Here is a 25,008-nt window from a genome sequence, read left to right as displayed (position 1 = left end):
ACTAGCACATTTCCAAGTTCAGCCGAAGTTCACTCAAGGCTAGACCTAAATGTACAGTGAGATCAAATGGTCACAGACAACAAGATGATGAAATAGATCTTAGATACTTCATGTGCAACGAACGTCAATCGCACACCTTCACGAACTTCTGATTCATTTCTCTGCGATTCAGCATTTCAGCTCGTAACACATTCTTCAGTAAGGCTCCCTATACTTAACAGAAATAAAAATTGAAGGTCAATAAGCAATCTCGTTTGGGTACACTTCCAGTGTAATAGACATAATCAGAAGCAAATTTAACGTTGGGTTGTATCTCCGATAAACGCTCAATTTCGGAATAACCGAAAACCTCGAACGACTAGAGACTGGGTGTTCGTATTCACAGAACATGTGCATTAACATGTTTTAAGGAAATTATTAGCATTTCAGCCTCCTCGGTTCAACAAGTGTCCGCCAAGGGACCTGATAACTTATTCCAAGCGTGATGGCATCGACACGTATAAGGTGCGAATGGCGTCCTGTGGTATAGCCGTCCATGCTGCATTCGCCTGGTTCCAAAGTTCGGTGGTGGTGGTTGCCATTGGTTCACATTGCTGCACCTGTCATTTCCCCATATCCCGCACAATTTCTACTGGCGACAAGTCTGGTGATCTGGTGTGCCAGGGCAATAGGCTGACGTCCTGTGATACCTAGAAGGCACGTGTTCGTGCAACATGTGGTCGTGCATTGTCTTGTTGAAAAATGGAGTCTGGGGTGTTGTGCAGAAGGGTATGACTACGGATCGCAGGATGTCATTCACGTAGGTCACACTGCTTATAGAGCCCTGGACACGCAGCAACTGTGATTTGTGGTTTTATCCAGTAGCACCCTAAACCTTAAAGCCTTGAGTAAGGGCTGTATGTCTCGTGCAATTGCAGTCATTGTGATGCCACTACCCCTGTGTGCGACAAACAAACAAACACAATCTCGATTGATGCCATTCCTGTGCCCAGTGTTGTCGTGAAAGGTAGAAGGTGAAGTGGACGACGCGCTGACGCCGCAATAAAGGGCGACTGACTGTGACCACTGATAGTGTACAATGTGTTCCACTAGAGAATAGGACGGCGCAGATCTGTTCCGCAATGCTATTCGGATGAGGTGTCGATCTTCTCGATGGTGGTGCGGTAGTGTTCTAGTGCCTTCGGTGAACCATTCTGCACACATTCAGTGCACTACCGGAACACTTCGCCCCACACGAGCAGTAATTTTCCGGATGGACGCCTCACGTTCTCTCGTGCCACTAATGCGCACTCTTTCAATCTCGCTCATTTGACTTTACGGTTCGCGCATACGTCTGCGAGGCATCCTGCTCGTTTGCTCAAGTCACACTGATCCATTACAGCGACGTCAACCGCAGACACGTCATCCCCGGTAGGTGGTGTTGCGCCGCGATATCGATGTTGACCTGGAACCCGATGGCCGACGTGGTTCTAATGCTAATCGTTTCTGCAGAACATACTATTGTACAAGTCCGATGAATATGAAAGTACTCTCTCTAGTCGTTCAACGTGTCCTTTTTTTCTGGACATGAGTGTAGTATACGTGCCGTGTAGAAATGACCTTGGTCTTAAGATAAACGTCGCTTGGTTTTGAAGCTTTAGCAGTAGTCGTGTTTGCGGAGTAAGTTATAGGAATTCAGGTCCGCCTGTTTAGCAAACAATTGTTGTTAATTAATACACAAATTCGTGTCAGCACATTTGTTACTTATCAGTGGGTACTTTTATTCGTTTCTTATTTTCTACCTGATTGGCTTCTGTAGGACCCTCATTGCATTATTGTATGCCAGTAGCTTATCTGCAAAGTTATTTTCGAAACGGGCAGATAAGGACGGATACTTCTAAAATAAGTTTACATGTAACAAGGTACCAGTATATCACAATGCAGAGACAGCCCTAGAGAAGCCAGACGCGTTTAAAATAAAAACTGAATAAAATTACCCACTTACTTTGGCACGAAGATGCCGATACATGCTTGGACATTGACAAACAAGAGTTGTTCGCACGATAGATTTGCCTCTTTTAGTTAGTTATGTACGTGTTGTGTGGATCATGAAACGGCTTTTCGCTCTTCTGTGGAACTGTTTCTCAGGGAAAAATATGGCAACATTTGCATGTCAGCAGAGAGAAATCGGAAAGCCAAGTTGCGCTCTGTAAACCTACAACTATTACGTTTAGGCCTTCGCTTGAACTGACAACTGTTCCCCAGTATCCAGTGGTAAACTATTTCATCAGACGTTAGAACTACGTCTGGTAAGCGATGCCTATCCGCCGTTCGAAGCAAGGTACAGACTAGCAGTCATATTATCATTTCTCGAAAATGAAAAAAAGGAAAAAAAGGTAATAAACCTGATACATTTGAAATTTAACTTTGATACCGCTAACCTACAGAGAACTTTCTATTAAAGGTTATTGTCTTCTGCGTGAATAACATATACACCTGTATTGGGAGACAGTACAATTTTACACCAGGAAGGAGCATTGTTAGATCATTACTGCCCGTAAAGTAGAAAAGCTGTTATATTCATTGTCATTGGTAGAATTAGTCACAACCGTTACATATCTATGGGTACTGATTGTGAACCGTCTGTATGGGATGGTCACTTAAATTAAGATCCAGAAAAGGTATATGCTAGTCTGAGATCAGTTGCAGGAGGTAACCTTAGAAAGTGTAATTCATAGGTGGGGACACTTACACAAACGATTTCTGAATTTTACTGAATAGCCTGCACGCCTTACCGAATTGTGTAACGCAATAAACAGAACTGCGAGAAATTACTGGAAGAAGAGCGTTAGGGGCTTGACGCTGGTGCTCTTGCTGCTCTTATCACGCTCAGTGCCTTGTGCTTTCATAAATAGCCGTAGATAGTTGATGTCATGTTGAACTGGGCTGCACTGTTCTATCCCTTAAAACAGGAGTCACTTCTGTCGTACGTTGTTGGCTTTCAGCAGGATCGGCGTGTAAATGCTGCGAAATCTATCACCTCCATGCCGCAGTGGTGCGTTCATTGTTCATTAGTTGCTGGTGGAAAGAGAATAAGTTTGTTTTTGCTATAGGGTAATACCAGCGTAGCGGTCTTCTTTTGAGAAACAATTCGAACGCCTAAATAATAATCATTTCAAAATACGGAAATGTGTCTTTCTTTTTACCATGTAGTATCGTCTTTTATCTGTAAAACTCTGCATATGTGTACAATCGGCGTTCAAGGCGACGAAAATAAATAGCACAAAAGCGCAAGCCTCTAAAGACACAACACTGGGTGACAGGCAGTTATGACCAGCAGATTAGCACAAGTCGTAAATAAGGTGTTATTTGTTAAAATATAAATGTTTTCATTAAACAAAATATTTTCATTAAACAAAATACGTTAATTCATGCAGAACTAACAGTCATATTTTCCAAAATAGACGTGTAGTCTTACATGCTTCCCTTATTCGTTATCGAGGTGCAAATATGGAGTTTGAATGAAGTGATTGAAACACACAGGAATGCAGCACCCCGTAGCAAGCATCTCGATAATGTGATTACTGAGGCTTTTGATGGCGGCTTGATGTAGTACGAACGGACTGAAAATGATGTGGTCCGGTATGCGCACGTATTGCCCTAGTCAAGTGGGCTTACTGCCCCATTCCATTCCGTTGTGTTTTAATCACTTCAGGGAAACTCCAAACATTTACACCACAATGACGAATATTGGCAATATATAAAGCAACATCTCTATTTTGGGAAATGCGGCCCTGTTAGTACTTCACATGTGAAAATTTGTCTTCTGTAAATCTTTAGTCGTGCGGGATGAAGCTTATTTGCAGCACGAAAGCTACAATATTTATCTCTAATCAACGATGCACTACTTTGAAGGGAGAGTTATTTATCTAACATGTGGCGGAAAGTATGGTACATTATACGTTATGTTACAGATATATAACAGTAGTAGTGAGAAATAAATGAAGAGGGGGAGAGGCTGCGTTCCAATAGTTGCACTGCATTCGTCAACGGAGTTCCCCTTTTCTCTCCAGCTTCTGTGTCTGATCGAAGTGCGAGACTCGTGTAATAGTGACTGGTGATTGATTGAGCCTTCTACTGAAAATCCATGTTAATGGCGCTCCAATTTATTTGCGAACCGACTCAGTTCCTTCGTTTCTTGTGCTCTATTCGTAGTGACTTCGAAGCAGATGAGAGTAAGCTTCTTTCCTTTGGCGACCGAAATTCATTTGTCGTGCCGCTCCCGATTCCTTATCATGAGCGGCCAGTATCTTTTTTAACTGCATTACTCAATGTTCCATGTTTTAGTTTGCAGCCGTAACAGATATTGGATTTTGCACGATAAAGCTGAATTTCTCTATCCGTGTGATGGTGTCCGTGGAAAACGATATATTTGAAGTACTAACACTGAAGTCTTACTAGAGGCTGACGTTTGACCCTAGACACCACACTAAGGGTATTCTTCTATTCAAGAAAGTACTTTCATTTCATATCTCATTTTTTAGGGTCAAATGGCTCCAAGCACTATGCGACTTAAGTTCTGAGGTCATCAGTCCCCTAGAACTTTGAACTATTAAACCTAACTAACCTAAGGACATCACACACGCCCATGCCCCAGGCAGGATTCGAACCTGCGACCGCAGCGGTCGCTCCGCTCCAGACTGTAGCGCCTAGAACCGCACGGCCACTCCGACCGGCATTTTTTAAGTATTCAGTAATTTGTGCCTTTTTGGATCTCTGGCCCATCTTAAAACTAAATATATTTGACATGTCGCACTTCTTGTTTGGTCGTCGTTGGAAACAAACCTGACACGCATCTCAGCAAAACTTGTAGTCCATTTTTCGCAGCGTGTGCAGCGTGGCGTGCTCCTACATTTACGCTGTCATGGAGACAGTTTCTTATTTTCCCCTATTGCAGAAGTCACTCTTGTTTCTGCACCACTGCTCCCCGCCATTCGGGGAAGTCAAAGGCGCTGCGACTTGCCACTGGTACAGGTGGACTCTTCACATTCTGCACATGTCCGGTGCTTACCCGAAACAACTTCGAATTTATGGAGACACAAAATTTCACATTCATCATTTTCATCCAAAATCCGATTCATATGATCGATGAAGAGTCCAGACAAGCGACTCACAACGTACTGCCCGAGCACCGTCTCCTGAAACAATCCGCTACGACGGTCGCAAGACAGTGCAGCTTTTCACGCACATGAGAAATTGGAAATTTGTGTTAAGAAATGATAATTAAATCAAGACCCTATGCTACCGACAGGCATTTATATACATCAACAGAGACAGTTTAAAATGTATGCCCCGACCAGGGCTTACATGACAGACGCTCTATCCATCTGAGCCACCGACGGCACAGTGGATAGTGTGACTGTAGGGACTTATCCCTTGCACGCTCCCCGTGAGACCCACATTCCCAACTTAATGCCTACACAACATTCGTAGTGCCCTGCCCATTACACCCATTACTCTCGGCAGACAATCTTACCGAGTCCCGTAAGAGTTCGGGAAAAACGTGTGCATCTGCACAGGAGAAGGTCAATGACCGGTTAGCCTTAACTATATGAAGGTGGTATCTTTTCTTTCGGACATGTCCATCTTCATATAATTTGTGGTAAGTTCCTATGGGACCGAACTGCTGAGGCCATCGCTCTCTATGACTTACGCTAAGGACAATGCACACACTCGTGTCCGAGGGAGGACTCGAAACTCCGACGAGGAGAAGCCGCGCGAACGGTGCAAGGCTTCCTAGACCACGCGGCTACCCAGCGCGGTGCGCACATGAGACGAATGTGTGTGTGTTGATACGGGCAGCGGCATAACAGCGCTACCTATGTTATGGAGCCAATGAAGTGATAGTAGCGGTATCAGCTGCTGATCAGTTACGTTCACAAGAGCAACACACTATGCCCATGTGCAGACTGGCTAGACACCAAATTTGTCGTACCTGAAAGCCACTATGCGTTACCGAACCTACCATAACTAGTCAGTTCTTTAAGGTGGATTACTCTTGAGTTTCCTACAGCTTTTTGAAGGTCGCCACGCCATCACCGTAAACTAACAGGTTCGAGTATGTAGAGATAGTTGAAAATTTTTGTGCAATGCCGGGATTCTAACACGGGTTTCCTGCTTATCGCGACCAGCCGCCTTAACCAACACGCCGCATGATCACGCCTCTTGGCGCGAGTGGTCAGTCTTCCATTCTCTCTCGTATCTCCAGCCCCCTCTTAATCGCAATGATCGTTCGGCCAGTCGAATCCCGCTTGTTTCGTGCGGATAGATAAGAGTGGTGCAGGAATAGACGTGAGATGTTCAAATTGTAGTATGTGGGAACGCGAGCGTAAGTCAGTGGTGAACGCCCCCTGTTCCTGTCTAGCGCCGCAGGGGAGGAAGTGGAGGCACGCGGCAGGTGGCGTGGCGGGGTCACGCGCCGTCGCACGTGGGCCGAGAAGTCACGTTGTCTCGCTTCCACCCCTCGCTCACCCAAACCGCCTACCTGCAGCATTCAACCCTCTCTGTTTGCAGACTGTGACTCCCGCCGCCGCGCTTATTACGAAAAATCGATTTTCATTTGTGCATGTTGGCCACGGCCCTGAACGCGAAACGCACGTCAGCTGCATGACTACCTTTAACACCGCATACATTAAATACACGTGTCTGCCAAAAATATATTTTTTGGAAGTTGTTTGAAATTTGATAACTGACTTAAATGTACTTTTCAGCGCTGATTTAAAAAATGCGATCCATTTTTTCTATCACGTCAGCTTTTCTCACTAAAAAGGGAGTATTTTTGGGTATAATAACAAAATTTAAGGAATTTACCAAATTTTTTTCAAACGTTATAAAATTTTATTTAATTTATAAATCATGTTCTGAACTAAATTTCCAGTACACTTCCATTTGTCTTTAAGTTCATAAGTCCTTGACACTTTCGCTTTCTGTCGAAGCTTATTTTATTGCTTTTTCGCCGCGCGCGCGCCATGTCATGGACTGCGCGGCCCCTCCTGCCGGAAGTTTGAGAGTCCTCCCTCGAGCGTGCGTGTGTGCGCGCGCGCGCGCACGCGCGCGCGCGTGTGTGTGTGTGTGTGTGTGTGTGTGTGTTTGTTTTCTTCTTAGTATAAGTTACAGTTCGTTTAAGTAGTGTGTAAGTCTAGGGACCGATGACCTACGCAGTTGGGTCCCTTAGGAATTCACACACTCATTTGAACCATTGCTTTTCCGACTGTGGACTCGTTGTGGATCATCTCTTTTTATCATTCAGCAGTAGTCCGCTATCATGTTGTCCTTGATATCTTCTTTCCATTTCTTTGATGTCTTGGTGGAATCTTTCGCCCTGCTCTTCACTTACATCACCAAGGTTTGCAGGGATGTAGTGAAGATGTGAGTGGAGAAAATGAAATGTAATGCTCATGTTACAGCTCAGCTTCTTAAAGTTGCGGGTGGTCCCGGCGGAGGTTCGAGTCCTCCCTCGGGCATGGGTGTGTGTGTGTTTGTCCTTAGGATAATTTAGGTTAAGTACTGTGTAAGCTTAGGGACTGATGACCTTAGCAGTTAACTCCAAAAATGGTTCAAATGTCTCTGAGCACTATGGGACTTAACATATGTGGTCATCAGTCCCCTAGAACTTAGAACTGCTTAAAACCAACCAACCTAAGGACATAACACACATCCATGCCCGAGGCACGATTCGAACGTGCGACCGTAGCGGTCCCGCGGTTCCAGACGGACGCGCCTACAACCGCACGGGCACACCGGCCGGCAGTTGTTAAGTCCCATAAGATTTCACACACATTTGAACATTTTTTGGAAAACTGTTAGGGAGTTTCATGCAGTCGGTGCTCCACCGCTGGCTGCACAGCATTTACGTAAAATTTGAAAGTCTTGTATGCTGGGAGCTTTGCAGTGTGTAAGTATTTGTTAAAATACATGTTCCTACACATCACGATCTTAATTTAAAAATGGTTAATTGGCTGACTTGAATTTGAGCATATGGCGCATAATCGGTGGCGTATACCAACTACACCTATAGAAAATGACGTGTGTGTCAAGTTTGAAACCTCTACAATGCTAAAATTGATACGGATCTCTGCGGTACGCACGCTGTCGTGTTTACAAGTCCGGCGTGCGACCATCCTTGATTTAGGTTTTCCGCTATTTCCCTAAGTCGCTTCGGGCAAATGTCGGATGGTTTGTTTGAAATATTACGCCTGATTTCCTTCCCCATGGGTGAAACAATTGGGGCCTGTACTCCGTCTCGGTGTCGACAGCTCGTTAAACTCTGATCTTCCTTTCTTCCGTCAGCCACTTTATGGACAGCATGCCCAGGAGAATTGAAGCACGCTAAAATGCACGGAGCAGGGCAACATGGTACTGAAGTGTGCTTTTATCGGTTTTTGTTTTGTTTTTATTTCGCAGTAAAAGTTTGTTTCTTCTCTCTTTTTGCAAGCCTTACACTTTTCTTCTATTCTGCTCTTGTATCTACACCGACGTTCGCAGATAATCAATTGGTGCAAAACTTTTGCTGAGCAGTTTATACGCGTCTTTTACATTACGAACATACACAAAATTTAGTCATCGATTGAGCTCGTTTTTGTGCAATATTATCTTCACGTTATTCCATAATGCTACATATTTGCCATACATTAGCGCACCCATATAAATTACAGATTCAATTCAAAAACACTTTCGCCGAATTTTGAATGTCATCTGTCAATAAAATTTGAACAAGTTGGACAGTTTGTAACTTGTAAATTACGGTTCGTGTTGCATAGCGCATGTTCTTTCTCGAGTATGATACGAACAAACTGTGTGCGACATGCAACATTTAGGTAGTCCATTTCCAAGAACAAAAAGGAAGGTTCGAATGTTGAGACCAAACATCAGGGTTCTAATTTGTTGTATATATTAAATCTAAGTTCTCGGTGATGGTATATGACAGCAAAGGCGTTAGTTAATCCATTACGTAGAAAACTGGGACTGTTGATGTGAAGCCATCGTTGAAACACATGCTGAATTGAAAATTGCAGTAATTCTCGTAATGCAACGCTCCGCGTTGAGTAAATAAAACCGAATCACAACGACGTCCATTCCACTACAAAGACAGAAAATTCTATAACGAGCCAGACCGAAATAAATGTTTCGTACCGATATTATAAACCAGTTATTCGCACTCCGGAAACAAACGAAAATGTACATTAATACGATAGTGTGGGAAAACCTCCGTACTTGCTTTGGTAGATTTATTAACTCCAGACGCTAGTGTTAATCTTTAGAAGCAGAAAGAACCAAAGTGTTTTTCTGTGTAGCCGCATGAAGACGCAGAAAGCCCTATAAAGTTTTCACGATAGCTTAAGGATAAAAGTAATGACGAATTATTTCCAAGAGAGTGAAAGAGAGGTAATAAATGACATTTAAAACACTTTTCCAAATATTTTAACTTTAAAACACCAGCATGACACTAGCTTAGTTTTTGATTTCAAATAACGAGGTAACAGTTTTTATGCTCGAGGATTCTCGTAACCATTTTGAGTGTTTCTTTCGCATTCAACATCTTGAACATGTTCTTGAAACGCGTCTAAGTGATGAAGCTTTTAAAAAAACCGGGCGCGGACAGCGCGTTGCGAGAACGCGCGTCTGCTGTCAAAGCGTAGCTCAGGATGACGACGCCAGATGGCTGCAGCGTCGCTTTACTTATCTACGGAAAGAGGATACAAACGATGACGGCAGCGACCAACTTTGTTCGTCTGGCGCCTCGCTTGCGTGTAGTCAGTTAACGCACTCTGTTTCAACTCGTTGCACCCCAGAACGGAGTGAAGACGCGTCGACTTAACAGTAAGTCTACAACGAAGACTGGAGCTGCAGCTTTGCGTGCATATAGCGCGGATGACGCGGCGCTTCTCGCCAGGTCGCCGGTGTCGCAGGGCTGGGGTCACCGCACTTCTTACCGCGCGGGAGTTTTAACGCTTTGCTCCGCTATCCGTGGAGAGAGCGAAAGTCTTATGCATTTAAATTAGCCACTAAGATTCACATCCCGGCGCAAGTAATTTCCTTATAAATTAATTAACTTTGGACTCTGTAGTCCGACATTCGCCATTAAAGCTCGAAATTGAAACATTAACTGCGCTGAATCTAATTAGTGTTTGACGCGCGTTGAGAAACTTCCTGCAGGGCGTGCCTTTCTGCGGATAAAAAAGTAGTTGTGAGCGTCTCCGCAAGAAAACAATTTTTTTTGGGGGGGGGGGGGGGAAATAACAGTAGAAAAAATGTTCTCTGTCAAGCCAGAACTGACAGTTTTCAACTATTAATAATTAGTTCCTGTGCAAATGTTGTGTTGTTCGAAGACAAATAACCTTGAGGTAAATGCTCTGTGAATTTCCTTATCAGAAACGTAGCGCACTGAAGGCCAACAACTTGTGGAATTTCAGTAGTTTAAGTAGCTTGGCCGTGATATTTGCCGTGTTAAGATTTTCTTAAGAAAAGAGCTTCAGTATTGCATGTTTTCGCCCTTCTCCTCCTGCACATAAAACGAAACACGACCACGAAATCGAACACTCGTACATACAGCTTTTCTTTATCATCTAGCAGGGAATGGATTGAGCAAGGGTGTGTCTTCTCATTTTTTATATGCACGCGGTACACTCATATCGACTAAGCAATATATCTTCCATTTTCGTCAAAACATTGGAAACTTGGCCTGCCGCTGTGGCCATGCGGTTCTAGGCGCTTCAGTCCGGAACTGCGCGACCGCTACGGTCGAAGATTCGAATCGTGCCTCGGGCATGGATGTGTGTAATGTCCTTAGGTTAGTTAGGTTTAAGTAATTCTAAGTTCCAGGGGACTGATGACCTCAGATGTTAATTCCCATAGTGCTCAGAGCCATTTGAGCCATTCGAAACTTTCGTTGTGATTGAAATAACTAGGTCTCGTCCAACAACTCCTGTTGCCGCAGCAGCTAATGTGCCTCTCACATCTCAATATCCATTAGTCTTCACTAGAGTAATTTTGAGGTCATGGCACTTTATACTTTTATATAGTTATATTTCGTTTTCTCTTTGTATTGTTTGGGAATGGAAGGAGATAAAATTGATATTCTTCACGGGTTTGCAGCCGGATCATTTCGTCCTCCAGACACAATATTTCGGCGGACCAGCTGGCCGCCATCCTCAGGTGAGTTAATGCTGGTGCACTGCCTCGCCGGAACTGAGTTCCAGCCACAACGACGGAAACCTTTATACACCACAAACCGTTCACCGCGCACGCGCGAGAAGATAGCGCCTCCTGGCGGTAAGAAGACACGCAGCGCGCCGGTGGAGAAAGACGGCGGAAACGATAAATCGCATCAGGAAGGATCCAAAGATCGAAAAGAAGAACGTTTTTGTTTAATGTCCGACAACATCGGATTCCATATTTTGCTTAGAGGAAAACCTCTATCCCTGTTAATAATATTACTTGCTAATCTGATTTCAATAGATTCTTTAAGAATACATTCCCAATAGCGAGAAGCAGGAGAGATCAATTGTGTCCTGTCGTACATCATTCTGTGTCCCTCGTTAAGGCAATGTTCCGCCACTGCAGATTTCTCGGGCTGGAGCAACCGAGTGTGCCGATGATGTTCCACACACCGGTCCTTAATCGTTCGAATAGTCTGACCAATGTACTTCTTTCCACAGTGACACGGGATTTCATATACACCGGGTTTCCTTAAACCCAAATTATCCTTAACTGAGCCGAGAAGGGCTCTAGTCTTGGCCACCGGCGTAAAAACACTTTTAATATCATATCTCCTTAGAATTCTTGAAATTTTAGATGATATACTTCCCGCAAAGGGTAAATAAGCAACAGCTACAAAAGTATCCTCTATAGGCTCGCGTGACGGACCAAACTGAAGAGCACGGCATATTTGTTGTTCCGTATATCCATTCTGTTTGAAAACAGTTTTCAAATGGTCAAGTTCTTCTTTCAAATGTTCCTCGTCAGAAATGGCATAAGCTCTTTTTACCAAAGTCCGCAAAACTCCACTACGTTGGTGTGGTGGATGACAGCTGGTCGCATGAAGATAACGGTCAGTATGAGTAGGTTTCCGATACACACTGTGTCCGAAAGTCCCATCGTCCTTTCTTTCAACCAAAACATCAAGAAATGGAAGTTTGCCATCACTTTCAATTTCCATGGTAAACTGAATGCTCGGATGTAGACAATTAAAGTGATCCAAAAAACGATTCAAGGCATCAATTCCATGCGGCCAAACCATAAAAATGTCATCAACATATCTGAAAAAACACTTAGGTTTAAGAAGCGAAGTTTTGAGTGCCATGTCCTCAAAGTCTTCCATAAAAAGGTTAGCGACTATGGGGGAGAGGGGACTCCCCATAGCCACTCCGTCAGTTTGCTCAAAATATACATCATTGAGCAAACTGACGGAGTGGCTATGGGGAGTCCCCTCTCCCCCATAGTCGCTAACCTTTTTATGGAAGACTTTGAGGACATGGCACTCAAAACTTCGCTTCTTAAACCTAAGTGTTTTTTCAGATATGTTGATGACATTTTTATGGTTTGGCCGCATGGAATTGATGCCTTGAATCGTTTTTTGGATCACTTTAATTGTCTACATCCGAGCATTCAGTTTACCATGGAAATTGAAAGTGATGGCAAACTTCCATTTCTTGATGTTTTGGTTGAAAGAAAGGACGATGGGACTTTCGGACACAGTGTGTATCGGAAACCTACTCATACTGACCGTTATCTTCATGCGACCAGCTGTCATCCACCACACCAACGTAGTGGAGTTTTGCGGACTTTGGTAAAAAGAGCTTATGCCATTTCTGACGAGGAACATTTGAAAGAAGAACTTGACCATTTGAAAACTGTTTTCAAACAGAATGGATATACGGAACAACAAATATGCCGTGCTCTTCAGTTTGGTCCGTCACGCGAGCCTATAGAGGATACTTTTGTAGCTGTTGCTTATTTACCCTTTGCGGGAAGTATATCATCTAAAATTTCAAGAATTCTAAGGAGATATGATATTAAAAGTGTTTTTACGCCGGTGGCCAAGACTAGAGCCCTTCTCGGCTCAGTTAAGGATAATTTGGGTTTAAGGAAACCCGGTGTATATGAAATCCCGTGTCACTGTGGAAAGAAGTACATTGGTCAGACTATTCGAACGATTAAGGACCGGTGTGTGGAACATCATCGGCACACTCGGTTGCTCCAGCCCGAGAAATCTGCAGTGGCGGAACATTGCCTTAACGAGGGACACAGAATGATGTACGACAGGACACAATTGATCTCTCCTGCTTCTCGCTATTGGGAATGTATTCTTAAAGAATCTATTGAAATCAGATTAGCAAGTAATATTATTAACAGGGATAGAGGTTTTCCTCTAAGCAAAATATGGAATCCGATGTTGTCGGACATTAAACAAAAACGTTCTTCTTTTCGATCTTTGGATCCTTCCTGATGCGATTTATCGTTTCCGCCGTCTTTCTCCACCGGCGCGCTGCGTGTCTTCTTACCGCCAGGAGGCGCTATCTTCTCGCGCGTGCGCGGTGAACGGTTTGTGGTGTATAAAGGTTTCCGTCGTTGTGGCTGGAACTCAGTTCCGGCGAGGCAGTGCACCAGCATTAACTCACCTGAGGATGGCGGCCAGCTGGTCCGCCGAAATATTGTGTCTGGAGGACGAAATGATCCGGCTGCAAACCCGTGAAGAATATCAGCAGTTATTACGCCGGGAAAGTCTACGAAATCACAGGAGATAAAATTGTTTTAATATCCAACAAAATTTTCCTTGTTTTGGCCCTATGAATATTCGATGAAACGCAACTTTGGAAGTGGCAGAGTCGTTTACTACTGTGTGTTAAATGCAGGCTCCGTCGTTTTTTCCCGATGAGCATCTCGGTTCTTTGCGAAGCTTTCACACGTGAGATCACGCAGGATCTGCATTATATTCTCTTACCCACCTTAGAGGAAATCATTAAGCTGTCAGCCATTCCTTTATCTGGGTCGTTCTAACACTCACTACATATGGATATAAAATGCTGTCGAATAGATGCCTTAAGAACTTTTTAAGTTCTCTCCTGCGTCGGTTGCAAACTGCAGCCATTATTGTTACTTTGGAAGAAATAGCTGTCATATACCTTCCTCTATTGCACATCGACGAGCCGACGACTTACTATTGTGCCAATACTACTCATACTTCAGTTATCTTTTCGTAACAGACAAAAATTCGTTGATTTAATGAAAACTGATGATGAAATCGTCAAATAACGCGGCCAGAAAAGCGATGTTTTGTTTAAAATGGTTTAGATGTTCTTCACAGCGTCTCGTGAAATAAAGTGTACGTCTACCACTTCTGTTATTAGTCGTATGTTCTATAGAGACCCATTAAAAGTGCAGCCTTGTACGGATCTGTACAGTGCTGGACTGTACTCAACAGTGAATGTTTTAACAGCTATGAACTGTGCTTACCGCCTCAGGGTGACCCGAGGAACTCACAATTGTAGTTCAGTATTTCTCTGAAATCTTTTTAGTCTCCAGAGTTGCAAAAACACTAATAGACTGAATACAGCCTTTAATTTACTCGAGTTTACGTCTTTAGTAGTAAAAGAACCTAGTTTCTTGAGAGCACAACGACTAGCAGAATGTACAATGCGCCTCGAGCTTTTTCAGCTAATTGTTCACACGAGTCTCGTTTGAATAAGGGTAGACCAAGAAGAATGTATAGTGCATGATCTCTCTCCCTCTCCCTCTCCCTCCTTCCCTCCCTCCCTCCCTCCCTCTTTTCCTTAAACGTTACATAATACAGTCCAGTTCAAATTAGATACACCGTTACCTTTCGAAGAATGTTTTAAATGTGATACTCTTAGTGCGTTATAATTTATTTGGAGTATATGGTTTAAATTGTATCTCCCTGTCAAATACGTTACGGGTTTACAGAACAAAGCGTGGCGCTTTCCTTCTCACTGCTGATTCATATACTTATCTTTCGCCCACAAGGATGCAGTTGCCAAACACATCTATCTGATAAAGGCATATTATGCGGAGCTTGTCGTCTGCTGTCACAGATAGCGAAAGGGCTGATTTGCGCTCCTGTTTCAGCGTGTTCTGTGCGATACACTGCCGGTGTTTGATTTGATGTATGTCGCGGCGTAGTAGCACATTTTTAAAGTAACTACAGTAAACTGCAAAGGGATCTTTAGCAGGTAGGAATAGTTCTTTTTCTTCTTCATTTTACTCACATATAAATTTACTTAAAATGTAGTTTGCTTGTGCCAGCACATAATTAATTACCTATGCTGTTATTACTTTTCGTTTAAAATGATGGATGCATAATAAACAATGAACAAATACTGCCTCTACAAACCCGATTACATTTACGCGCGCGCCAGGCGGCGAATATTTTGCACAGTTCTATAGCATCGAAATCTATTACTTCAAAAGTTCAGCACAACATTTTCAATCCTTACTACATACGCCTAGGTGTTGCTGTTCTTGTGTAACATAAATTTCCTGCTACTCTAGCCGATTTTTAGGAATTCTTTTAGCAGTTACCAGTATTTTCAGTGAATTCGTTCTTTTACGCATCAATATTTAGTGACTCATACTGTAATACTCTCAAAAAGTATCTGGTCGGAGTTTCTTCTCTAGCTTACATGCTGCATAGGGCATTCTTGTCGTACGTACATGGGTATTAATGGAAATATTCTGCATGCCAGAGACGCTGCAAGGTGCTATAGTTCTCCCAATGTATTGTCTCCGTCGCCCAAACCTCCGTAAAACGATGAAAACAAGCTCCCCACACACTGTCTCACAGTATGCTGAACAGAGCTACGTTTTTGAATCGTAGGCATAGATATTTATCGGACCCCTTTTTAATTCTGTAAACGAACTTTGCGAACTACTTCTGTGTTGCTCCGATTCAATGTCCCTGAAACATTGGTCGAAATCTTGTCCACCAGCTAATTTAGTCTGATGAGATATATCGCAATGTGGTGGATGTCTCATCTGACTTACTGCGACATTTTTTGTTTCAGCCTTGATATTCTGATCGGTCCGACAGGTGCTTAATTCCTTTGTGGAGGCATGCTCTACTTGACCTTTAGACTTTTTTAATTTATGTAATATGTTATGGGCTGTTCCTTTTCGGCGTCACCGTTGATTTTATTACTGCGCTCAGTATTATGTATCCTTCAGAAATACACTTGCAATAGTGACCGAAAAATTGGGGCAGTTTTTTTTTACGAGATGACACGGTCTGCAACTCGGGATAATTTTGAAGAACTTGATTCTGTCCGGAAAATCGTACAAGCGTTCTTCATTAGTTTAAATTATGGGAATTGGGGCCCGTCTTAGTACGTAAACAATAAATCTTTATTTTGACCAAACATGTTTCAGCTTGTTTGTGCCGTCGTCACTGGGTAAAGCGTTATTCATACAGCATATTTTATGGAATAATTACTGGCAAAAATGAGACCTAAAACATTTTATATCTATTATAATCATTACTTCAGTCCACAGAAGGTTAGGCATGGTAAAAACTTCTCTAAATGGTCACATAGCTTGATCTGTAACTAATGTGTTTTTAGAAGTTACTTGGCGAGTTAACAAGATCACTTATTTTTAACAGTAATTACGTTGCGTGAAAATATTTCCAGACGATTTTTCTCATTGTCTTCCAACACTTGCAAGTGTTTCTCACTGCCCTCCAACGAAATTACTCTTAACACTGGTTTAATGCAGTTCTCGACGTTAGTCCCTCTTATGCAAGTCTCTTCATCCCTTAATAACTACTAAAACCTACAGGAGTTTGAATCTGCTTGCGGTATTCATCTCCTAATCTCCATCTACGGTACACCCCCCCCCCCCCCCCCCTACCCCATGCAACTGCGCTAGTTTCTTCCATTACCTAACTGATGATTACTTGACGCCTGAGGACTTGTTCTGTCCCTTCCTTTGGTAAAGTTGTGTCTTAATTTTTTCCTGCCCAGTTCGAATTAATACCTAATCATCTATTCTACGTATCTAATACACAAGCACCAGACTTCAGAAACTTCTGTTTTCTTCTTTTCTGAACTGGTTATCGTCCGATGTTTCACATTCGCACAAGGCTACACTCCAGGCAAACACATTCAGGAAAAACTTCGTAACAATGAAATTGATATTTGACAACAACAAATTCCTCTTTTTCCAGAATGGCTTGTCTTTCTATAATGACCTATATGGGATGGTCAGAAACAGTATGGGAAGCTTGTAAGGTTGTCGCAGGGTAGGTTGACTGAGAAATAATGGTTAAGAAAGAAATTTCATACCCTATACCGATTCAGATTTAATTAGCATTGAAGATGGCCAATCATGTCGTCGCGCGCGCAAAATTCATGCAGCCTGCCAAGAGTCGGTGTCGCGATACGTCTTCTTTGTTTGGTCTCCTCAAACCGAACAAACGTAGCTTTCCCTTATCTGGGTTAATGTTATCGCTTCCGAAAAGACACATTTTAACTGGTAATGAGTATTTGAACGAGTGGTAACTGGCGAGTCACAGGTGGCTGTGCATTACAGTGTTTTAACACATGTAAGCCGGCCGTTGTGGCCGAGCGGTTCTAGGCGCTTCAGTCCGGAACCACGCTGCTGTTGCGGTCGAAGGTTCGAATCCTTCCTCGGGCATTGATGTGTGTGATGTCCTTAGGTCAGTTTAGGTTTATGTAGTTCTAAGTCTAGGTGACAGATGACCTCAGATGTTAAGTCCCATAGTGCTCAGAGCCATTTTTGAACCATAGTGCTCAGAGCCATTTGAACCAACACATGCTAGTGCTTCAATCTGCGCGGGCGACGACCTGATTGGTTAAGTTCAGTGCTCACTAACTCGCAACGTATCGATTCTTTTGTAACAATTGTTTTTCAGCACAACCTCCCCTGCAACACACTTGCAGGCTTTTCAGTTGTTTCTGGCTACCCTGTATAAACATTTACAGGAAAAATGACCTACAAAAACGTTCTGGAGACGAACTTACGACTATAATAATTGCCAAGCGGTTTAGGCCTAATTTTTCGCTCAGTAATTATTCGACAAAGCATGTATTTTCCATATATGAACAAAATATGACCCATTGATGACAGCACAAGTGTGCTAAAACGAGCTCGGACAAAAAGGTGACTTGTATTTGCATAATCAGGTGAAATCCAGGTCACTCAATCCGTTATTCAACACTTACGATGGTGAGCATCAATGTACGAGGGGCCTTTGATAAGTAATGCAACACACTTTCTCTCCATCAATTTGGGTTGAAAAAATGCGGAAGTTCTTGTGTAACATCGTGGGATGTTCTCACTTCACCTACTTCAAAAAGTTCCGGTAAGTGGCGCGCTGTACATAGCCTTCAAACCGTCGTACGTAACGGAGGTGCGTTGTAAGCAGAGAGCTGTCACTGAGTTTCTTTTGGTGATAAAGCAGAGCATTTCAGATATTAGTAGGCGCTTGCAGAAAGTGTGCGGATATCCTGCAGCGAACAAAAACTCGGTGAGCTGTTGGGCGAGGCGTCTGTCATAATCACAGTGAGGTCGTGCACACTGTCCGATCTTCCGCGTGGCGGCCGATTGCACACAGCTGTGACTCCTGCATTGTATTCGTCGCCACAAAACTTCAAATGAATTTCTCCTTTTCGATGAAAACGCAAGGCTTCGCCCAAATATTCACCCGAGAAGAGCTTACCAACCTTCGTTGGACTGTTCTTCCTCATCCACCATGCAGTCCGGACCTCGCAATATCCGACATCCATCTGTTTGCTTCAGTGAAGGATGTAGTACGTGGATGGTGGGGAGGTTATGATATAGCCAGACGTCGGCTCCGAAGTCGAAAGTCGAACAGTAGAGTTGTGCCATGCGGGTATACGGACCCGCAGTAGACCAGAGTGAAGCCGGCGCGTTGAAGGACATTATGTTGGAAAAATAGGAGAGTGATATGGTATATTGGAATTTTGAATTAAACCAACCTGCTTTCAGAAAAAAATAATGTTGCATTAAGCCCCTTGTAATTTACAAACAGTATAGGACCCAACGCCATTCTTCGAGGAGACACCTTGGTTCGCGTATTGCGGATGAAAAATGGTTTTGGGTGGCCCTTTATATCTATTTAGGTATAAAAGATATCTTAATTTATAGATAAGACTGGAACTGTTTACAGTTGGTGTCCCCGTGTGGGTCCAGCGCTTTCAACAGTGTCTAGCAATTTTTTTTCCTTCAGGTCACAGAAGAAGGTTTTCTTACTTCTTATCTGAACCTTTAACTAATCTGTATGCTTTATAATTCTATCCCGGCTGCTACCGCAGCTAATGCTTGTGTAGAGACGTACCCAACCGGATGGGGAGCGGCTGCCGCCTGTGAAATATACCTGTGTGTTGTCAGGGAGGTTGCGCCAACCTCAACTTCAACCTCCGCCTCCACGCCTGCAACCATCTCGCATTCCCCCCCTCCCGGTTTTCTAATCTCGCCTCTTGCCAGCCGCCTTCTTGCTCCTCCCTTTCTCTCTCCTTCCTGCTCCTCCTTTTTTTTATCTGCAGCTCAGAAATAAAAGCTTTTTACAGCCATTGTGTTTGGGGCTCGTGTTTTTAATGTCGCGCTGTTTAATATCTAGCTTTTATGCGTGTCTTGTATGGCGCGCCGGCCGGCTGGATGTTCGTGAAAAAGATAAGAACTGTTTGGAACGCGAGCTCACCGAAATGCGTTGCCTTGGGACGGCTGCTCCGTGTTTATACGCGCTTCGGCTGGCGCCCGGGATTGCGCTCTTCCTCCCTGCGGAGACCGAGACAAAACATGCCGGCCGGAATGTTCATCTTAGCTCGCAGGCCGCGTATGCCATTTCGTCTACCCACGGTATTTTATTCCTACCGCCAAAATTGTATTAAAATATATCTTCTCAGTATGTGGGTGCGTTGCGAATTCTTAAACATTAAGATTCAATCCAGCTCAAAGAAACCTTTGAGAGAAAAGCCTTCGTGTGTTGAACTTCCGCATAAATCTCGCTGTTGGGAAAGTAAATTATAGAATGAGGTGTAATTCTCGCACGAAACCCGCGTACGACCAGTTATCGAGTATTGTTCGTCGGGTGTGACCCTCATCACGTTGGAGCGCGGGGAGTAAAGGAAAAGATTCAAAGAAAAGCTACACCATATGTCGCGGGTTTGTTACGTCAACGCGAGAGAGTCACGGACATCAACAAGAAATCATAGTGGGAGGCGTTACAATGCAGGCATCTCAGAGCCATTTGCAAAATTTTGAGAACATTGTAAAATGAGTGAAGAAACATAGTATAGTGGCACTCGTTTACCCGGTTAAGGTGAGACCGTAGGCCATCCGGATTTCGAATATCTGGATAATCCGAAACAATATCGTAAAGAAACAAATTATTTTCTCATACGTTTTGGGCGGATATTGAAGGAAGGAAAAATACCAGTGCCTTCTGTACATTGATGTACAACAGGACTTCAAAAAGTAGGGTACACATTATTGCGGGAGGCCAAGTAACCTTTATTCAATGCTGCACTACACTTCGGAATGACGTAGATGCCTGAGACTGTTTTCAGCAGTTACAAGGTGTCTGTAACCAGCGTTCGGAACGTTCTACCAGTCTTCAGTTCCCGGCGATAGAAATCCGCTCCTTGGTTCGGAGCCACTCGAGAACCCTTGTGTGAATGTCCTCCTTGTTTGAAAATATCTGCCCTCTTCGCCTGTTCTTTCAGCTTGTCAAACAAATGGAAAGCGCAAGGTGCAAGATCTAAACATTCCGAACAGGATCGTGGCCATGCGGTTCTAGGCTCTACAGTTTGGAACCGAGCAGCCGCTACGGTCGCAGGTTCGAATCCTGCCTCGGGCATGGATGTGTGTGATGTCCTTAGGTTAGTTAGGTTTAATTAGTTCTACGTTCTAGGCGACTATTAACCTCAGAAGTTAAGTCGCATAGTGCTCAGAGCCATTTGAACCATTTTTGAACCCGAACAGGATCACCCACGACATGTGACCTCGGTCAGATTGTCGGCGCCATTTTACTTCGGCTTGACGCGACTCTGCAATTGGTCCATATATCGCCGGTACGTGACGGTGAATGTGTGTGCATTCTCGACGTGTCGCCCACCAGAATAGTACTGTTCCTCATACTTTAACTTTTGGGTACATTTCTAGTTGCGGCGCCAATTCGCTCGCACGCTGTAACGCACCTGTCAGCCCCGCAGCAGGAAACCCTGAACATGTCATCAGCTTCCTTCGTGTTCTTCCTCTACACCGTTGACTTTAAACGCAATATTCGTCAACACTATTTTTCAACTATTATCCCTTATCCGTCCTATGCAATACATCTTTTTGTCCTTGGACACTACTACCTTCTCCCTCTTTGGTGCCATTTGTGACAGCCGGGGTTAGTGTACTACTCAGTGTTAACTTTTTAAAATACACCGTGCCAGGTTCCGTGTACGGCGGTTGGGCAGATTCAAATTAATGATGATCCTCATCGATTGTTGACGCTTGTATTTTTGGATTATCGAGTACTGTGCAGTTTGTGTACTAAGAAAATAGAGCTTAATCAACCAGAGATTCCGATTAATGAGACCCAGATTATGAAAGTTCTGCTGCTTTTGCTCCAAAATACATTTCGTGTAATGACCGCGATGCTAAAATTAGAGAAATCCGAGTCCATGCAGAGCGGTACAGACAGTCTTTCTTCCCATGTAGAATCTGTGATTGTAACAGTAGGAGGGGGAGGGGGCTAAGGGTTGAGACTGCTTCACTATTCACCCTCCACGACATACCACACGGCGGCTTGGGAAGTGCGATTGTAGTTCTGCAGTGGGTCAGTATTGAGATCTGCCCGTGTGCGCACAGCTCAGTAACTTGTGTGACAGGAAGATGCTCCGGACACGGATGGAATCTACGCGAGTGATTAACCGTACCAGTTCAAACACATTTTCATTAACGCGTGTTACGAAGGGGTGTGGAGTACTTTTACAATAAAAAAATAAAATAAAAACAAAATTCGTTAATTGTTGTTGACTTATATTAACAACATACTTTTTAAAAAGGTATTAGCAATATACTTCTTAAAGAGGTATTGATGTGTAAGTAGGGTCTCGGACATGAAAATATTCTTTGGCACACTTTTAGAAACATTGCCACACTTTCAATAACGTCCAACACGAGGAAGGGGGTACTAAATGACCAAATATAAAAAATGTAAAAATTCAAAATTCATGAACTGTCGCTTACGTTTACTCACAACATTATTTCTAAAGAGATTTTACTTGTAAGTGAGGTCCTGGACCTGAAAATATTGAAAATGACATTTATTGGGAAAAATGACATCTACACTTTTGGGTCAAGCTTAACTGAAAAATTAAAAACATTTATGGAATCTGGTATCAGGATTCATTAAAACAGGATATATTTTTCAGAATTATAATATATAAAGCAACTTACTAGATTACAATATTTTCGAACGGTGGGCATAAAACAAACCCTGCCCTCCTGGTACTGCGAATGTTACCGGGCGTCAGTGTAGTATTGTGGCCATCCTAAATGTTGTTTTAGGTAGCTACACAAATTTATATTGACAAATTCCGACCTGATTTCCGATTCCGTATCTGAAACGCAATACACCAACATTCAAGCAGGATGACTTTCTCGACTTTGCACCCGTTTGGTGTAGGACATTTGTGGATACTGGGAGAGCATCCAACTTCAGAATGAAAGAAAAAATAATTTGTCGTAGTCATGATTCGGGGCGACTGCCGTAGTTAGGTAAGCTTGCCATGGAATTACAAAAAGTGGGCGTGGGACACAAGGCTTTAAACAGCTGTCAAACCGCGACTGTTCTGAATTCTAAATTCTGTACAGACCATAATCACGTTGCGAGGAAGGTGGTGGGTAGGTTATAGTGTCTGGTCCTGTTGAAGTAGTGTTTCTTAGAAACCTCGCCAGATATTGCTTGCGGAATTAGAACTGTGATGACGGTTCGTGCGTTGCACCTGGATAGCTCAGTCGGTAGAGCACTTGTCCGCGTAAGACGTAGGTTCCAGGTTCGAATCCTGGTCTAGCACATAGTGTTCATTTACCAGGAGGTTTGAAGCAGCTCGTAATTCGTGAAAGTTGGCCTACTTTTTTTTGTTGCCTAAAAGTAGTATACCAGAAACGAAAAATTAATCTCACCAAGTTACTGAAGATGGTTGGTTGGTTTGTGGGATTAAAGGGACCAGACGGTACTGAAGACATTCTGAAAATTAGACTCTACAGATATTTGGATGAAAGAAGTGGTACAAAGTTGGCGATCTCAGTCCTTCACGGATTTAGACACAGGTGCTTGGTACGGAGCAGCAGGACGTGAGCCTGCCGACTTCGCCATCCGTGGTTGGGCAGAGCGGCAAGTTGCAGTGTGCTCCGCCGCTGCGGAAATTAGCTCTAGCGGTGACGTCAGCGCGGACGTGCCACGTAAACACCGCAGCACACACGTGCCTGCCGCCTGCACTGCAAGCCAGCCTCTCTGTACTTCCCTGCCTTTCACCGCGTCTCGCTCAGCCGAAACCGCATGTTTTATCAAACCACCTCAAGTGGTATTTGACCTCACTGTCGTGCAACATTGTAGGATGACAGATTTCGTCACCACTGTAACGTTTAAGACTTATGCGGCCATCACAGTAAGGCAGAATGAAGCAAGACTCGCGCGGAAATATCACACGGCAGCGAAGATGTACGCGTAACTATTCAGGTGTGAAGTGTGACAAAGTTTTACGAGCTGAAATGTGATTGTTTGATAAACACGTGACCTAGAGACCGAATATCTTCCCCGTTCGGACTCCAGCTCTTGATATTACTAAATCGTTTGACGTCCACGAGGCAAACTGCACTTCCTAACTTTGTTTGATGACTTTTCACACACTCAGTGTAATACTGATATTCTCAGCCACAAAACAGATGGCGCTGCAGTGTTAGCTCCATCTCTCTGCAGTTACTAACATACCGCTAATACCTTGTTCTACACATCATCTCCGAGTTTGGATTCATTCGTGCCATTCTTTTTAGGGGTTGCAATTTTCACAGACGCTAGCGTTAGTATCACATTTTTGCAGTAACTTCATGGCTGCTCGGATAACCTTTGCACTACAAATCGAAAGTCCCTAGGCTGGTTTGCTATCTGGCAGTTGATACTTTATATCCTCTTTACTTCTGCCAAAGTCATATTTATTTTGTTGGACAACTGACAAACCTCATCTCCTATTTGTACTGTCTCATTTCATAATCTAGTCCACTACCTCACCTGTTGTAGCGGTCTCCGTTCATTAGTTGGTAATGTATGTTACGTTATAAGATACATTTGTTCGTTGAAGCTGCTGTTGACCGTCATGATAATGATGGATTTCACGGCTAGTTGCACGAGATTTTCGTACACCTAGCGCGAACCAATGGATTGGCTCACAACTTCAGTATCTCCGAGAAAACTAATGACATAGATAGCCCGCGGGAGCGTCAACTAGTATTCGTAAACAACGCCCTTTTATTGACTCAAAACCACTTTGTTAATGTCTGTATATTTTGCCAACGGGCAAGCAGTATAACCAAAGACAATCAGTCCATCGTTGCATAAATCGAGCATCATAATTATCTCCGACATTAAGCGCTAAACGTACCGTCATCGTATCTTGAGGAAATTACGCAGGCTTAGACATGTATCAGCAGCACATCTTTCATGAAGTATGGATGGGCAAGTTCAAAAACGCCAGACACGTAGTTCTGTCCAGTCTCTCGGGGATTACAATTAATGATTAAAAAGCATAGAGCGAGGTAATGCAGTTCTTTAGATAGTGGAATAACAGTCGGGAAAGTAACGTTCAAATCTTCTTCCGCCTATACACTAATGACGCCGTTGATGAATGTATGAAGTCTAATTATCACTCAGTCCTTACTTCCGACATTAATGATTCATTGGGGAAGTAGATAAACTCATATCAA

At 43.5% G+C, this 25,008-nt stretch overlaps 1 protein-coding gene across 7 annotated transcripts in view; it reads left to right on the top strand.

Annotated features, from left to right (window-relative positions):
* The window catches only part of LOC126350130 (kinase D-interacting substrate of 220 kDa), a 372,816-nt gene that overhangs the window by 231,048 nt on the left and 116,760 nt on the right, over positions 1-25,008 (top strand). Inside the window, exon 1 of one of the 7 annotated variants that reach the window (XM_050002495.1) lies at positions 9,775-9,858. The exons of the other annotated variants lie outside the window; for them this stretch is intronic. The gene's annotated coding sequence lies outside the window, so the exon portion shown is untranslated. Of the gene's footprint in view, positions 1-9,774; positions 9,859-25,008 lie in introns of those variants that run through there. 7 annotated transcript variants of the gene reach the window in all.

The sequence above is a fragment of the Schistocerca gregaria genome, chromosome 1, assembly GCF_023897955.1.
Source record: "Schistocerca gregaria isolate iqSchGreg1 chromosome 1, iqSchGreg1.2, whole genome shotgun sequence".
Taxonomy (NCBI): Eukaryota; Metazoa; Arthropoda; class Insecta; order Orthoptera; family Acrididae; genus Schistocerca; species Schistocerca gregaria.
Note: the sequence above shows the minus strand (reverse complement) of the source record. Positions and strands in the feature narration are given on the sequence as shown.